This window comes from Acipenser ruthenus, chromosome 18 (genome assembly GCF_902713425.1).
Source record: "Acipenser ruthenus chromosome 18, fAciRut3.2 maternal haplotype, whole genome shotgun sequence".
In the NCBI taxonomy this organism is placed as follows: domain Eukaryota; kingdom Metazoa; phylum Chordata; class Actinopteri; order Acipenseriformes; family Acipenseridae; genus Acipenser; species Acipenser ruthenus.
In genome coordinates this window covers 13,415,387-13,434,341 of record NC_081206.1, presented here as the reverse complement: position 1 = coordinate 13,434,341, position 18,955 = coordinate 13,415,387, and positions in this window count along the sequence as shown.

Below are 18,955 nucleotides of genomic sequence, written 5' to 3'. Positions count from 1 at the left end.
GGGGTGATATCATTATTGTGCATGGCACTGACATTGCTGTAATGGATGAGACGGTGATATCATTATTGTGCATGGCACATTGCTGTAATGGATGAGGCGGTGATATCATTATTGTGCATGGCACTGACATTGCTGTAATGGATGAGGCAGTGATATCATTATTGTGCATGGCACATTGCTGTAATGGATGAGGCGGTGATATCATTATTGTGCATGGCACATTGCTGTAATGGATGAGGCGGTGATATCATTATTGTGCATGGCTCTGACATTGCTGTAATGGATGAGGCAGTGATATCATTATTGTGCATGGCACATTGCTGTAATGGATGAGGCGGTGATATCATTATTGTGCATGGCACTGACATTGCTGTAATGGATGAGGCGGTGATATCATTATTGTGCATGGCACTGACATTGCTGTAATGGATGAGGCAGTGATATCATTATTGTGCATGGCACATTGCTGTAATGGATGAGGCGGTGATATCATTATTGTGCATGGCACATTGCTGTAATGGATGAGGCGGTGATATCATTATTGTGCATGGCTCTGACATTGCTGTAATGGATGAGGCAGTGATATCATTATTGTGCATGGCACATTGCTGTAATGGATGAGGCGGTGATATCATTATTGTGCATGGCACTGACATTGCTGTAATGGATGAGGCGGTGATATCATTATTGTGCATGGCACTGACATTGCTGTAATGGATGATACGGTGATATCATTATTGTGCATGGCACTGACAATGCTGTAATGGATGAGGCAGTGATATCATTTTCCTTTACTCCAGGCCTAGCTGTCATGCCAGTATGCATGCTGCTGTATTAACTACATACTTACCTTCAGTCGTGCATAAGGTCCATGCAATTGCAGGCTAGAGGATAGAATGGTACTGCACTAACTAATGATATTAAATCAATCTAACGTTTTTCAATGTTTTTATTTCAATATATTTAAGACCTTTCATATTGGACCTGCCGATGCTAATGCCACTTCTGACTGAAATCTGCAAAACCCTTCATGGGTTTTAAAAAAATTATAATTATGATCTAAAAAATAAAATAATCAATATTTAGTAAATTAAGTATATTATATGTAAACAATTTCAGTTTATCATGCAAATAGTTTTCACAGCTCATTAACAATAACATTTGTTTTATTTAATTCAATTAAATTGTTAGTTTTCACTTTATTTTAATAAAAACAAGGATCCTTAAATTAGAGATTTATAATCCTAGCAGTATTCAAAATGCCACATTCAGCAAATTCCAATGTAAATGCATAGTCATATACTATTTGTGATATTTCTATAGCTTTATTCTAATATATTTTCCATTAGCCTATGATATATAATATGAGCTCATAAAGAATATCGGAGCATATTTAGATATTTACCGCAGGAGCAGCACATCTAGGAGTAATGAAGAACTCCTTGAAGGATTCATTGCCATCTTCAAGGCACTCCTGATATTATCATAAACAGCAAAAAAACATTCAATGGTCACACCTCCAGCATTATCTGCCATCACCATCAAGAATAATACATTATCTGCCATCACCATCAAGAACAATACATTATCTACCATCACCATCAAGAACAATACATTATCTACCATCACCATCAAGAACAAACATTATCTACCATCACCATCAAGAACAATACATTATCTGCCATCACCATCAAGAATAATACATTATCTGCCATCACCATCAAGAACAATACATTATCTGCCATCACCATCAAGAATAATACATTATCTGCCATCACCATCAAGAACAAACATTATCTACCATCACCATCAAGAACAATACATTATCTGCCATCACCATCAAGAATAATACATTATCTGCCATCACCATCAAGAACAATGCATTATCTGCCATCACCATCAAGAATAATACATTATCTGCCATCACCATCAAGAACAATACATTATCTGCCATCACCATCAAGAACAATACATTATCTACCATCACCATCAAGAACAATACATTATCTGCCATCACCATCAAGAACAATACATTATCTGCCATCACCATCAAGAACAATACATTATCTGCCATCACCATCAAGAACAATACATTATCTGCCATCACCATCAAGAACAATACATTATCTGCCATCACCATCAAGAACAATACATTATCTGCCATCACCATCAAGAACAATACATTATCTGCCATCACCATCAAGAACAATACATTATCTGCCATCACCATCAAGAATAATACATTATCTGCCATCACCATCAAGAACAATACATTATCTGCCATCACCATCAAGAACAATACATTATCTACCATCACCATCAAGAACAATACATTATCTGCCATCACCATCAAGAACAATACATTATCTGCCATCACCATCAAGAACAATACATTATCTGCCATCACCATCAAGAACAATACATTATCTGCCATCACCATCAAGAACAATACATTATCTGCCACCACCATCAAGAACAATACATTATCTGCCATCACCATCAAGAACAATACATTATCTGCCATCACCATCAAGAACAATACATTATCTGCCATCACCATCAAGAATAATACATTATCTGCCATCACCATCAAGAACAATACATTATCTGCCATCACCATCAAGAACAATACATTATCTACCATCACCATCAAGAATAATACATTATCTGCCATCACCATCAAGAACAATACATTATCTGCCATCACCATCAAGAACAATACATTATCTGCCATCACCATCAAGAACAATACATTATCTACCATCACCATCAAGAACAATACATTATCTGCCATCACCATCAAGAACAATACATTATCTGCCATCACCATCAAGAACAATACATTATCTGCCATCACCATCAAGAACAATACATTATCTGCCATCACCATCAAGAACAATACATTATCTGCCATCACCATCAAGAACAATACATTATCTGCCATCACCATCAAGAACAATACATTATCTGCCATCACCATCAAGAACAATACATTATCTACCATCACCATCAAGAACAATACATTATCTGCCATCACCATCAAGAACAATACATTATCTGCCATCACCATCAAGAACAATACATTATCTACCATCACCATCAAGAACAATACATTATCTGCCATCACCATCAAGAACAATACATTATCTGCCATCACCATCAAGAACAATACATTATCTGCCATCACCATCAAGAACAATACATTATCTGCCATCACCATCAAGAACAATACATTATCTGCCATCACCATCAAGAACAATACATTATCTGCCATCACCATCAAGAACAATACATTATCTGCCATCACCATCAAGAACAATACATTATCTACCATCACCATCAAGAACAATACATTATCTGCCATCACCATCAAGAACGATATATCTACCATCAACATCAATTAAAATAATACAATGTACTCACCTTTTTTAATCACAAACTGACATTCTAGGTTTCAGTGGCTGTTTCCCTGCATTATGTCATGTTCCAATTCTTGCTTGGTCAAGGAGAGATCAAAATCTTTTTTTTTCAGCAGTGCATAGCTCCAATAAATACAGTTACTATGTCATTGTTTACATGTTATGATATATAAGGACATTTACTCAATGACATTATAAGTTCCATTTTCATGAGGTAAAATTATTGTAATCTTTAAAGCTGTCGAATCGTGTCTAATAAAAAATGATGTATAATACTACATTCCATTTGTTAATTTTATAATTGCCTGTGACCATGTGGCTTGCAGTGCTCAGGTGAAGAGGTGATACAGGTGCTCCAACAACAACAGACACAAACTTACGGTTCAAAACAGTTCTTTATTTCTCCTTTGTTCTCTGTTTGAGACCGTGAAATAATAACCCTGACTCTACGACAATGGGTATTGTCAGCGTTTAAACGGGGTTCAGTCCCGAAATAATAATACACAAAACAACACACAACAGAGACACAATCACTTCTCCTGACAGTGTGTGCTCTGAGTGCAGGTGTGGTGCAAGGCAATTACAGTGACAAGTGATGCAGTGTAGTCTGGGCTCGATGCTGGCCTGTAGCGACAGCTCCCAGATCATGTTAGCTGACTATCAGTGACAAACACAGACAGTTAGTTTCCACAAAACATACAAAACACTTAACACTCACAATTGGTTTTTACACAGTCCGTTTCCTTTTTGGTCAATTTCATCACCACATCAAAAGGAACAGATTACATTGTCATATCCCCAATTATACCTTTAGTCACGCCCCCTGCAATAGCTAGCTCAGTCATGTCTCCTCCAATCCATGACTGACACATCGCATACCGCCTTATGGCGATGACGTCGGGCATTGTGACTCCGCCCCTTCCTGGCTGGCCGGCTTCCGACTGACCCTGGAATGAACTGCCAGACCAACCAGTACGAGGCACTCTGTTCCTGTTAAACACATAGCCTTAATTTCCTTCTCCTCAGTTAAAGCACCAGATCCTCTCTTCCTAATAAATGATTTTATATAAAATACAAAAACACAAGTAAGCAATGTGATCGCTGGTACCGTTTCTTTCAGCAAAAAGTTTTCATATTTAATGCGAATGAGAAAGAATTGGATTTTGATACAGGCCTCTTACAAAACAATTTTCAGTGTAGTTTTAAGATTGTATTACATAATATCATGTCTTTGTAACACAGCTGTATACTGTTTTAATAAATAGGATCCTTTGGTGTTCCATGTTGATGCAAAGATGCATGACTTCCAACCAGGTATTGCATTGCAGTGGTTTAACTTGTGTGAAGGGTGTTGTTTTCACTCCAGGACTAGTTTGGGTGGCTATAAGTTCATTTCTCTTTGGATCAGGTGTTTCTAATAAAAGGAAATGCAGTCTTTAATGATGATACACTATGTATGGCAATGTATGTTGGGCTGCTCTACTCACATGATAGTTTTGAAATGACATTGTGCTTTGTTAGAGGGTAGTGGGAGTTGTCTTTGGGAGGACCACACAGGAAGCTTGTGGGCAAGCTTGTCCCTGGCGGCTTCATTGCTTAGGGCCCGGTAGGCTGCCTGTGCTTCTCCCGACAGACATGGGGCAAGCTGCGCCGCCCAACACTCGACCGGCCAGGAGGACGCTTCGGCGACCCGTTCAAACGTCTTGAGGAACGCTTCTGGGTCGTCCTCCGACGTCATCTTTTGAAGCCGAATCTTAGGCGGCGGCTGCCCCGTTGGTGGTGCTGCCCCGGGCGCCTGAGTCCACGCTAGTACCAGGGACTGCACCGCTTGGCACATCGCCGCCATCTTCTCTGTGATCTCCAACATGTGGGCCGTCCTCTCGACATCCCGCTGCGCATCTCGCTCCTCTCGTCGCCGCTCCACACCGTCCCGGTGTCGCTCTTGGTCCTGTAGGAGGACCTGCAGGGTGTGCTGGTCCAGAGACATCCCACTTCTGACACCACGTGTTAGAGGGTAGTGGGAGTTGTCTTTGGGAGGACCAGAAAGGACGTCACACACACAGGAAGCTTGTGGGCAAACCTCAGTGCCACCTGGCAACTGAGTAGAAGTTTATTAAATAAAAACAACAGGGCCAAAACCACAGTCAGCACCCAGGCAGAGTAGCAGGTATTGCAAAACAAACACAACAACCCCCGGTAGTACCAACTATGGTAAAACCGGGTTAAAAATAAAAAGAGTAAATAAACCAGTCCCACACAATAATAAGGTAGTGCTCCAAAGGAGAGTAGCTGCCATTCTTTAGATGGCCACGTTAGTGGTGGTGGCGCTGTGTCTGCAGTTGGCTCCTTCACGCACTAGCTGCAGCATACTCCAGCACTCACTGCCTTGAGCAGAAATTAGACTTCTGGGTACTTCCAAAACATACGCTCCAGAAGAGAAGAACGTAGTTGGGACGCAGGCAGCCGTCTGTTCAGGGGTCTGGAATAGGAGCAGAGGTAAGTAGCAACACACACACTCAGCAGCCCAGCGAACTCCTGTTGCTAACCCAGGACAGAGAGCCCGAATGCAGAAACCGCGCAGCCTAAATACTGCCCAACCCCGCCTCTGCAATCAGCTAATGCCCCCGCCTCAGCCAACCGGCGAACACAGCACAGCTGATTGCAGAAAGTGAGCCCGGCGACCGTGCGGTTCCGCGTCAGGGCAAAACGACCCACCACACCAGAACTCCCAGTATGATCGTTTTCAGGTCGTTCGCCCCGACTTCGGGCTGCCCTATGCAACGCCACACAAGATCGGGAGGGCGGATTACAGTGGGACCCTATTACATCCCCGTCACATGCTTATTTTATCAGATTGTCCTATCTTACATTTAGGAGTTGAATATTTGATTTCAAGTATGTTCTGTAAGGTTTAAACATATTTTGCATAAACTGTGAGGAATGTGGTGCTCCACTAAGTAGCAGAGCACAGATGTGAAGATGTTTGAGCTTGGGGACGCTCACTCAGCCCTCAGCTCACACGTGAAACAAAATATGCATTCCTGACATCGCTGTTAATGGTCAGAAGTCCATATGACAAAAAACATGACATAGAAAACACCTTTTGGTAAACAGGTGCAAATCAATGTTTGCGATCAAGTAGAATGAAACTGAAAGACAACACTACATTGGCTCAAGAAACAATCAAATTAAAATGACTTGATCAATGATGATCAATCTTGGCTGGGTTCAAACCTTATTAATAAAATATCAATGTTAAAATACTAAGAGACACTATTACATTTATTTAATTATAAGGGATTAGTGAAAAAATACAGGCGAAATAAGCTTACTGTGATGTCCTTTACGTTTTTAATTTAGCACCCTGTAAAACTAAATACATTAGTTGTGTGAATACTTAATCATTTAAAAAAAATCACACACTATAGCAAACGCTTTTGTAATCCTAAAAAGTTCAATACAAAAATTGTAGGACTTAAATGTCTTACCCTGTGTCCCTGCGTGTTTTTTAAAGTTATGCTGTCGTTGAACAATACTTTTGCACCTGTAACAACGCTCCATTTCAGCACAATAACAGGGAATGATTCCCTTGTCTGTGAAAATAAACAAAACGTAATACTGATTTAAGGATCAAGTGTAGAAGAATATTACATTTGAGAAAAAGTTAGTAAACATATCAAAAATACCCTACCTGCCATGATGAAGTCAACTGCTGAGGTGCGGTCTCTCCTGAGAATAGCGGTTCTGAAATGCTATCATCTTCACCCCCTTATATTTAACTCTGAAGCTCTTTACCTTGGATTGGCGGTCTTTCTGGGCCGGTCTGAATGTCAAGGTGCCTAACAAATACCTACGCCTGCAGGAATCCATACATTTTATTGTAGTGATTAGCATAACAAAAGCCTCAAACCAACACTCTTGCAAATGTGGCTGGGTTTACATGCAAGAGAAAATCGACTCTACAGTCATGACTTTGTAAATTAACAATTAAACATAAAAGGGTTTATTTTCTAACGTACCACATATAAAGCACTACTTCAAAAAATGAAAAACTATAATAAAATAAACATTTCAAAAGAAGCTAGTGTGTAAACAGGAAGCGCTGTGGCTAGCTTCAAGATGAAATCTCTCCTACTGATATTTTCCCTGGTGCATTCCTTGTACAAGACGAAGGAATTGATGGCTGCTAGGTCCAGTAGAGATAACAACTTGTGTATATATATATATATATATATATATATATATATATATATATATATATATATAGTAATATAGCGGGTTATGAGAGACGGCAGGGAGGGGGTTAAAACCTCCCTGCAAAGAAAAACTTGTGAAAATACACCTTTTTGTTTGATTTGTATTGCTTTATTGTTTCACTTAATTTGCTAATTGATTTGCTTATTGTTTAGTTTAATTGTTTTATTGTTAATTATCATCCGCACCTGGGCGTTATTAAAAATTGGGTCCAGGTGCAGGAGTTTAAAAGGAGAGCAGCAAGCAGTCTGCTCGGGGCTGCTGAGTAGAAGGAGGCAGAAGAGGTGCTCTGTCTCCGAGTAGCCAGAGAAGAAAAGTAAGTGCGGTGTCAAATCTGGGTGTTTAAGTTTGTGGTTTTTGAAAAGTCGGGAAAACAGCTTAGCTGTCCCGTGTTAGGAAGGGTGTTCCCGTGTGTAAGTTAGTGCTCGTACAGAGCTAGGTGTTTATTTTGTGTATTTGTTTTATTTTTGTGTTTATTAAAAAATTAGCGCAACCGCGCAAGAAAATCCATTTCTGTGTGCTGAGAGTGTGGGCGCCCCTACGACCCGAGAAATGGAGAGCATCGAGGAGTTATTTGCGCGAATCAATCGCAATACTGCTGCTCAAAGAGCGCAGACTGCGAGAATGGAGAGACAGATGAGCGAGTGGGGGTTGGCACCACTGAAGAAAAGGGAGCCAACAGAGTTGGAGCTGTTGCTCCAGAGATGGGAGCAGGCTAGCGCAGCTCCGCAATCTCCAGAGCCAGAGGGGGGGGAGCCGCCGCTTCCGGAGCCCAGAGGGGAGGAGCTGCCGCTGCCAGAGCCCAGAAGGGAGGAGCTGCCGCTGCCAGAGCCCAGAGGGGAGGAGCTGCCGCTGCCGGAGCCCAGAGGGGAGGAGCTGCCGCTGCCGGAGCCCAGAGGGGAGGAGCTGCCGCTGCCGGAGCCCAGAGGGGAGGAGCTGCCGCTGCCGGAGCCCAGAGGGGAGGTGCTGCCGCTGCCAGAGCCCAGAGGGGAGGAGCTGCCGCTTCCGGAGCCTAGGGAGGAGGTGACAAGCGTACATCCACCACAGCCCCGACCACCACCCCTATGGTCCAGTCCGGCGTCGCTGCGTTCAGTCCCTCACCCCGTGCTCCTGGACACCCTGTCGGTTAGCCTGGACCTCCCTTCACTTGACCTGGAGCCCAGGAGTCGGCAGGATCGGGCACAGTTCTCCACCTGGTCCCCTGCTCCGCTCCTCCCGGACATTAAGACGTTGCTGTGCTGCTCCCAGACGTCGCATACGCTCCCCCTGGTCACTACTTCGCTCCCCCTTGCTGACCGGACGTCGCTGCACTGGGTCCCAGCTGCAGACCTCTGCCCGCTACTGCAGCCTCCAGTGCTCCGGTTGTCGTTCCGGTCGCCCCTGACAAACCGGTGGGGTCCCTCGTCGCGGGTGTGCGGTCCCTACCTGGCTGAGCCGGGATGTGGACCGATCCACCCTCGAGTTCGCCCGTGGAAGAGGGCGAAAATTGACTTTTGTGGACTCGAGGGTGGGTGGTTGTGTTTTAGGGGAGGAGGTGGCCGTCTCGTGGCCTGTGTCTTGTAAAGACAAGGGGGGGGATGTGTAATATAGCGGGTTATGAGAGACGGCAGGGAGGGGGTTAAAACCTCCCTGCAAAGAAAAACTTGTGAAAATGCACCTTTTTGTTTGATTTGTATTGCTTTATTGTTTCACTTAATTTGCTAATTGATTTGCTTATTGTTTAGTTTAATTGTTTTATTGTTAATTATCATCCGCACCTGGGCGTTATTAAAAATTGGGTCCAGGTGCGGGAGTTTAAAAGGAGAGCAAGCAGTCTGCTCGGGGCTGCTGAGTAGAAGGAGGCAGAAGAGGTGCTCTGTCTCCGAGTAGCCAGAGAAGAAAAGTAAGTGCGGTGTCAAATCTGGGTGTTTAAGTTTGTGGTTTTTGAAAAGTCGGGAAAACAGCTTAGCTGTCCCGTGTTAGGAAGGGTGTTCCCGTGTGTAAGTTAGTGCTCGTACAGAGCTAGGTGTTTATTTTGTGTATTTGTTTTATTTTTGTGTTTATTAAAAAATTAGCGCAACCGCGCAAGAAAATCCATTTCTGTGTGCTGGGTCGTATTTTTAAAGGGGCACAAACCCTTGTGAGTGGCAATCGTGTTACAATATATATATATATATATATATACAGTGCCTTGCGAAAGTATTCGGCCCCCTTGAACTTTGCGACCTTTTGCCACATTTCAGGCTTCAAACATAAGATATGAAACTGTGATTTTTTGTGAAGAATCAACAACAAGTGGGACACAATCATGAAGTGGAACGAAATTTATTGGATATTTCAAACTTTTTTAACAAATAAAAAACTGAAAAATTGGGCGTGCAAAATTATTCAGCCCCTTTACTTTCAGTGCAGCAAACTCTCTCCAGAAGTTCAGTGAGGATCTCTGAATGATCCAATGTTGACCTAAATGACTAATGATGATAAATAGAATCCACCTGTGTGTAATCAAGTCTCCGTATAAATGCACCTGCACTGTGATAGTCTCAGAGGTCCGTTTAAAGCGCAGAGAGCATCATGAAGAACAAGGAACACACCAGGGAGGTCCGAGATACTGTTGTGGAGAAGTTTAAAGCCGAATTTGGATACAAAAAGATTTCCCAAGCTTTAAACATCCCAAGGAGCACTGTGCAAGCGATAATATTGAAATGGAAGGAGTATCAGACCACTGCAAATCTACCAAGACCTGGCCGTCCCTCTAAACTTTCAGCTCATACAAGGAGAAGACTGATCAGAGATGCAGCCAAGAGGCCCATGATCACTCTGGATGAACTGCAGAGATCTACAGCTGAGGTGGGAGACTCTGTCCATAGGACAACAATCAGTTGTATACTGCACAAATCTGGCCTTTATGGAAGAGTGGCAAGAAGAAAGCCATTTCTTAAAGATATCCATAAAAAGTGTCGTTTACAGTTTGCCACAAGCCACCTGGGAGACACACCAAACATGTGGAAGAAGGTGCTCTGGTCAGATGAAACCAAAATCGAACTTTTTGGCAACAATGCAAAACGTTATGTTTGGCGTAAAAGCAACACAGCTCATCACCCTGAACACACCATCCCCACTGTCAAACGTGGTGGTGGCAGCATCATGGTTTGGGCCTGCTTTTCTTCAGCAGGGACAGGGAAGATGGTTAAAATTGATGGGAAGATGGATGGAGCCAAATACAGGACCATTCTGGAAGAAAACCTGATGGAGTCTGCAAAAGACCTGAGACTGGGACGGAGATTTGTCTTCCAACAAGACAATGATCCAAAACATAAAGCAAAATCTACAATGGAATGGTTCACAAATAAACATATCCAGGTGTTAGAATGGCCAAGTCAAAGTCCAGACCTGAATCCAATCGAGAATCTGTGGAAAGAACTGAAAACTGCTGTTCACAAATGCTCTCCATCCAACCTCACTGAGCTCGAGCTGTTTTGCAAGGAGGAATGGGCAAAAATTTCAGTCTCTCGATGTGCAAAACTGATAGAGACATACCCCAAGCGACTTACAGCTGTAATCGCAGCAAAAGGTGGCGCTACAAAGTATTAACTTAAGGGGGCTGAATAATTTTGCACGCCCAATTTTTCAGTTTTTTATTTGTTAAAAAAGTTTGAAATATCCAATAAATTTCGTTCCACTTCATGATTGTGTCCCACTTGTTGTTGATTCTTCACAAAAAATTACAGTTTCATATCTTTATGTTTGAAGCCTGAAATGTGGCAAAAGGTCGCAAAGTTCAAGGGGGCCGAATACTTTCGCAAGGCACTGTATATATATATATATATATATATATATATATATATATATATATATATATATATATATATATATATATATTGTGAGTGTGTGGGTGCACACAGACCAAGCAGACAATAGTTTCCAATCCAAGTTGGTTTATTAAACTTCACAAAAACACAACAAATAAACTTGCTCGCTTACTTCACAACAGAAAATACCATCCTAGTTGTGAGATGCAAGGTAAAGAAAATAAACAGTTCAAACAGGATTTGTATAACCAAAAAAAAACAACCAAAATGTAAGCTAACTGGACAGTTCCCCACATCCAGTTAGATTACTTGGTTCCAGGATTTTACCAGGCTGGTTGTTGGCTTCAGTTTGTCTCCAGCTTGTAAAAAACCAGCGGCATCTATTTCCCCGTTGCTGTATTCCCTTCCAACAGCAAAAGGAAAAGAAAGTGTTAATTGCAAAGGCAGTTCTTTTAGCTTCTGTTTTATATTGACGGTCCGTCTAGGTTGTGGATAACCTCACGCTGCTGGTTAGAAGCCAACTTGACTTGCTGTGAAGGCTTTCTTTTAAAGGGTGCTGCATCATCTGGTAATGGGACGGTTACAGGCTACAGGTGCGGGCAATTTATGCTAACGGGAATCAACCAAGATACATCCTTGGTCCCCTACCTAACCACACCTGCAGCCTGTTTACATGTTAACTCCTGGACGTCATGGCAGGCAAGTATGCTGACCACAGGTCTATCATTGTATTATCTGCCACACCTGTGGGCTTGTTCCTAGCCTGCCATGAACGCCTCCTGCTGGTGAATCTGTGAGCTGGCTCACAATATATATATATATATATATATATATATATATATATATATATATATATATATATATATATATATATATATATATATAGTGCCTATAGAAAGTCTACACCCCCTTGAACTTTTTTCACATTTTGTTGTGTCAGTGCCTCAGAGTTTCATGCATTTAAATTAGGATTTTTTTGCACTTATCTACACACCATCCTCCACACTAAGGGAAAAAACATTTTATTGAGAAAAAAAATTATATATTAAAAATACAAAACTGAAAGATCAAAATTGGATAAGTCTCCACTCCCGAGTTAATACTTGGTGGAAGCACTTTTGGCAGCAATTACAGCTGTGAGTCTATTGGGATAGGTCTCTACCAACTTTGCACACCTAGATTTGGCAATATTTGACCATTCTTCTTTACAAAACTGTTCAAGCTCTGTCAAGTTCCTTGGGGAGCATTGATGGACAGCAATCTTCAAGTCATGCCACAAATTTTCGATTGGATTCAGGTCGGGGCTCTGACTGGGCCACTCAAGGACATTTACCTTTTTGTTCCTTAGCCACTCCAGTGTAGCTTTGGCTGTGTGCTTTAGGTCGTTGTCATGCTGAAAGGTGAACTTCCATCCCAGGTTCAGATTTCTTGCAGAGGGCAGCAGGTTTTCCTCAAGGACTTCTCTGTACTTTGCTCCATTCATTTTCCCTTCTATCCTGACAAGTGCCCGAGTCCCTGCTGATGAGAAACATCCTCATAACATGATGCTGCCATCACCATGCTTCACAGTAGGGATGGTGTTCTTTGGGTGATGCACTGTGTTGGGTTTGTGCCAAACATAACGCTTTGCATTTAGGCCAAAAAGTTCCATTTTAGTTTCATCAGACCACAAAACTTTTTGCCACATGGCTACAGAATCTCCTGAGTGCTTTTTACATACTTCAAACAAGATTCAAGGTGGGCTTTCTTGAGTAATGGCTTCCTTCTTGCCACCCTACCATACAGGCCAGATTTGTGGAGTGCTTGGGATATTGTTGTCACATGCACACTTTGACCAGTCTTGGCCATAAAAGCCTGTAGCTCTTGCAAAGTTGCCTCTTAGTAGCCTCTCTGATCAGTCTCCTTCTTGCTCGGAAATCCAGTTTGGAGGGGTGGCCTGATCTAGGCAGGATCTTGGTGGTGCCATACACCTTCCACTTCTTAACAATCATCTTGATCGTGCTCCAAGGGATATTCAAGGCCTTTGACATTTTTTTATACCCATCTCCTGATCTGTGCCTTTCAATAACTTTGTCCCGGAGTTCTTTTGAAAGCGCCTTGGTGCTCATTACTATTTATTTATTTATTAATTAGCAGATGCCCTTCCAGGGCGACTTACAGTCGTAAATAAAAATACATTTCAAGAATCACAGTACAAGTAATAATACAATTAAGAGCAAGATAAATACAATGACTTTGGTTTTAGCAAGTACAAGTATGACAAAATACGATTCAATAACGGAGCAGATAACAGTGTCAGTGATAGTTACATCAGGATATAATTAAATACAAAATACTACAGATTAAATAACATTTGACAGATTACAGTACTCTAAAGTACAGGATTAAATGCAGTAAAATAGGGGGCAGATAAGAGCAAGTAAAGCGCATTTAAGGAAGAGTGATAAGTGTCCAGAAGGAAAAGAAGTGGAGTTCTACAGTTGCTGTCTTGAGAGGTGGTCAGGGACTGGGCAGTCCTGACATCTGTAGGAAGGTCAATCCACCACTGAGGGGCGAGGGTGGAGAAGGAGCGAGCTCTGGAGACAGGGAAGCATAGAGGAGGTAGAGCCAGTCTTGAGGTCTGGAGGTAGCTGGGTGCAGTCTGGTCAAGGCATCTGTAGGCTAGTACAAGAGTCTTGAACTGGATGCGAGAGGTGATCGGGAGCCAGTGGAGTGAGCAGAGCAGTGGAGTTGCATGGGAGAAGCGAGGCAGAGAGAATACCAGGCGAGCAGTGGAGTTGTGGATGAGCTGGAGTGGATGGGTGGCGGACACAGGGAGGCCAGCCAGGAGGGAGTTGCAGTAGTCTAGGCAGGAGAGTACCAGGGCCTGGACCAGGAGCTGGGTGGCGTAGTTGGTGAGGAAGGATCGGATTCTTCGTATGTTGCTCAGGAAGAATCGGCAAGTGCGTGCCAGAGTGGAGATGTGCTGGGAATAAGAGAGGCAGGGGTCCAGGGTGACTCCGAGGTTCTTAGCTGAGGAGGAGGGAGAGAGTGTGGTAGATTCCAGAGGAACAGAGATAGAGAGATCAGAGGAGGGGGAGGAGGGAAAGAACAGGTGGTCAGATTTAGAGAGGTTGAGGTTGAGGTGATGCGAGTGCATCCAGGAGGAGATAGCAGACAGACAGGTAGAGATACGGGAGGGGATGGTGGAGTCAGAGGTGGGGAAGGAGAGGAAAATCTGAGCATCATCAGCATAGAAATGGTATGAGAAACCATAAGATGCGATGATGGGGCCCAGTTGGGCTCATGGTTGAGTCTTTGCTTTGAAATGCACTACCCAGCAGAGGGAACCCACAGGAACTGCTGAATTTATCCTGAAATCATGTAAATCACTACAATTTAAACTCAGGTGGAGGCCACTTAACTTGGTGTGTGATTTTGAAGGTGATTGGTTACACCTGAGCTAATTTAGGATTGCTATTACAAGGGGGGTAGACACCAACCAAGCTATTTCAGTTTTTATTTGTTATTAATTTTCTACAAATTTCTAGAATATTTTTTTCACTTGGAGGTTGTGGGGTAGGATTTTTAGATAAATGAAAAAATATATATTTTAATGCATTTCAATTCCAGGCTATAAGGCAACAAAAGGTGAAAATTTGGAAAGGGGGTGTAGACTTTCTATAGGCACTATAACATTGAATATTGTAGGTTATATTCAAAATAAAAACATGTATTGTAAAAGGCGGTTCTAGTGTTAATGAAATATAACTATTAGATGTTCCACAAATTAAGGCCACACGCACGCATTCACGCACACGCACGCACACACACACAAACATATATAAATTCTAAGTAGTAAAACCTGTACTTAGTAGAAATTAAAATTGTGTGTGTGTGTGTGTGTGTGTGTTGGAGAGTGCCTATGTGTGTGCGTGCGTGCCTATACACTTACATTAATGATATTACTGTAAATTAAGTATGAGACAATGCAACAATAATGAACCTAAAGGAAAATGAATAATAAAACTGAGAAATCATAATATAGCCTAACAGCAGCATGCAAGCGGTCCCGCGGGCAGCACTGCACACAACACAAGACAATGAATGAGAACGGCTTGACTTGAACGAAGCCCATTATTATTAGATATAAACACTGCATTAATTATATCACTGTAAAGCAAGTATGAGAACATGAAACAACAATTAGCCATAAAGAAAATGAATAATATACAACTGTGAAATCAGAATATAACACAGGCAGCAAGAGGTCCGGACCTCTTTGATGGAGTGGTCCCAGTGGTCCGGACCACTGTGACATCACAGCGCAGTTTAGCTGACTTTTATTATTTGGATTTGAGTGCATGTTTATGTAAGTTTCAGTATTACCGTTAGGTCCTAACATTTATTAGCAAAATTAATTTTAAAAAGTTTTAGTAATTAAAAATATCTAGTAGTCTGTATGTTAATCCTGATGCGCTTTATTCAGTAACTTGTTCACTGTGTGTGTTCATTAAGTTTATCAAACCTTCTTTCCTGGCTTTGTTAGAGAAGAGAGCATCACGTTGCTGCAAGTAAATCAGACTGCATCCAGTGATTATTTCAACTCGTCATTCAAACTGGAGACCAGTTGCTATTGTGGTTACTGTATTGCTGCTGACAGCAAACACTATTCTCAATTTGTATTTATTTGCTACACTAAATTTCGATAGACAGGACAGCGAGGAAGCAGAATTAGTCAGAGGGCGTGTACAAGAATGGAGCTTTTCTTTCATCAATCAGAAAAAAGGTAAAATATTTACACATTTTTGGCGGATTGAATTGTAAAAGTGATTGTACATAGTTTGAAAGATAACATTTGATGTCCTTTATCAGAGATTAAAACCCTCGTATTGACCAATCAAGTTAAAGAAAACTTTCGATCCATTTTCTAAAACTGCATCCAACTGGACGCGAGCGAATAATTGACATCACTGCAGTCAAATGGGAGTATCCACCACAGCGCAGTGCTTACAAAGGTACCACGAAATATTCCTGTCAGGACACTGCACTCTGATTGGCTATCATATTATTGTTAATAAAACAATGAATAATCCTCTCCCTACACTGAAACCCTAACCTTAAGGTCAGTATCCTATACTGCAGTCATTACACATCTAAAGTAGTTCGGAAAACGCTTTGTCATGTAAACGTACTGATTGATTCTTTCTGAATACTTTAAACCCACCCCCAACTACTGAGTAGCAGCACATTCATACATTTCTATTGGAGGATCTGCTTGCGAGATTTAAAACGAGATTACAGTTAGGAATGGAGGCTTGTTCGCAGGATTTAAAACTGTATTACAGTTAAGATACAGAGGATTTAAAACAGAATTGCAAATTGTGTCGAAATGTAAAAAAAAAAAAAAAATGCCTACACTCAAAAACCCAGAAGAATGTGCCCATGACCATAGGGATTTCGTTGTGGAAGACAGCAAAGAAAAGGAAGTGCATTTAAAGTGTGCAAGTCCAGTTACTACTATACATATGTTGATAGAAAAAAAGCCCAAGCATTTTGGAAAGTAACTGACAATAATAACCTCATACAGTATATAAAAAGTGAAAGCCCAGAAAACCCCCCCAAAAAAACCCAAAACGATTTGCATACAATGCAAACAGGTAAAAATATTCACCTAAAAATGAAATTAATAAAAACCAAAAAACTTTGAATTGAGGAGGCACACCTCCCTTGACTAGGAGCCTCCACTGATTATTATTCACCTGCTTTTTAAATGGGAAACTTATTTCTATAGAGGTTATGCAGCAAAAGGCTCATCCCCCCAGACTGACCTACTTTCATTTGCCTGCGAGCTGCAGTTTTATATGGATTTGTGGAAAAATATTAAACCAAGATTCAGTGTTATTTTCTTCGATCATTTAACTGAAAAATAAAGAAATTAATAAAACCGCTTTGTTTAAACAGGGCCGTCAATGCAAACAGTGTCAGTGGTGAAGACCATGGTGTAACTATACCAACTGTGCACCCCACTGCAAACCAAACAAACCGACTGCAAACTGAACCTCATCGAACTTTTAATAATAACACCGTGTAACAATTTTTTTTTTTTTTTGGTTCCTGGGTAGTAAGTGTTATTTCCTAATTGCTTATGACTCAAAAGTATAGAAAATGGCTATTATTCCCCACAAACTTTGCTTTTGTGACCAGGACAGTGATATTTTCAAATTTACCTATTTTCCAGAACATTCCAGATAGATTCAGTGCTGAGTAAACTTGGAGTAACTTCTAGAACTTTCCAGTAATATAAATAGTAGTATAAATACAGGGGCCTTAAGCCCACCAGTTCAGTTTAGTTCCAGCTGCCTAAGTGGATACATATCTGCATTTTTCTGAGATGGCATCAAGAGGCTGCAAGCATCCGGCAGGCCAATTTATCAAGACAAGAGCGAAAAAGTACTCCGTGGAAGCATCTGCTAAGATGTGTGAGGCCTACAAGGCATATTTCGGCATGCCTGTCGGGGATCAAGACAAACCCTGGGCACCTCATTTCACCTGCGAACACTGCAAAAAAACTCTGGAAGGTAAGATGGACAATTGTTGCTCGGAATTGTATGTGATAAAATTTGTTAAAATTTTTAAAAATGTAAAAGTTTTTAATTTTAAAATGTTTTACAATTTTCAATGTTATTGAAAAAATATATCATATATGAAAAATGTTGCGAGAATCTCTTACACATTAGTCATGGGTGAAATAAATGTATTTTTGTAGGATGGTACAGAGGGGAAAAGAGAGCCATGAAGTTCGCTATCCCAAGAATTTGGCGGGAACCCACTGACCACTCAAGCAACTGCTACTTCTGCATGGTGGACCCTTCCAAACGTCGGACTGGCAAGAATGCACCTGCTATCACGTATCCGGACCTTCCTTCATCCATCGCCCCGGTGCCACACTGCCATGAGCTCCCCATACCCACTCCTCCGGAGAGAGAGCAGCCGTCTTTAGAAGAGAGCAGCAAGTCAGAGAGCGAGGAAGACATTGTAGATCCAGATGACAATTTCAGAGGTGGAGCTGAGGAGAGAAACCCATACTACCCCAACCAAAAAGACTACTCACTTCTAAATCTTTTGTAGTCATTTTTGTATTACTTTAGTATAAATACATGTTAATTTGGATTCATATGTTGTTTTTTTCTGACTTTATGTGAACGAAAAGACACAAATTCGCCCGTTTTCTCATTGGAAATAGGTAAATTTCAAAATATCACTGTCCTGGTCACAAAAGCAAAGTTTGTGGGGAATAATAGCCATTTTCTATACTTTTGAGGCATAAGCAATTAGGAAATAACACTTACTACCCAGGAACAAAAATTGTGTTACATAGTGTAATTACTGAGAAGAAAACATTTCACCAGGAGTACTTCCAACAAAGAAACAAACACGGCAAAAAAGAAATACTGCAATAAAATAGCGACTGAAAAACAAACCCAGTGCATCCTGGCACTGCTCTAGTCT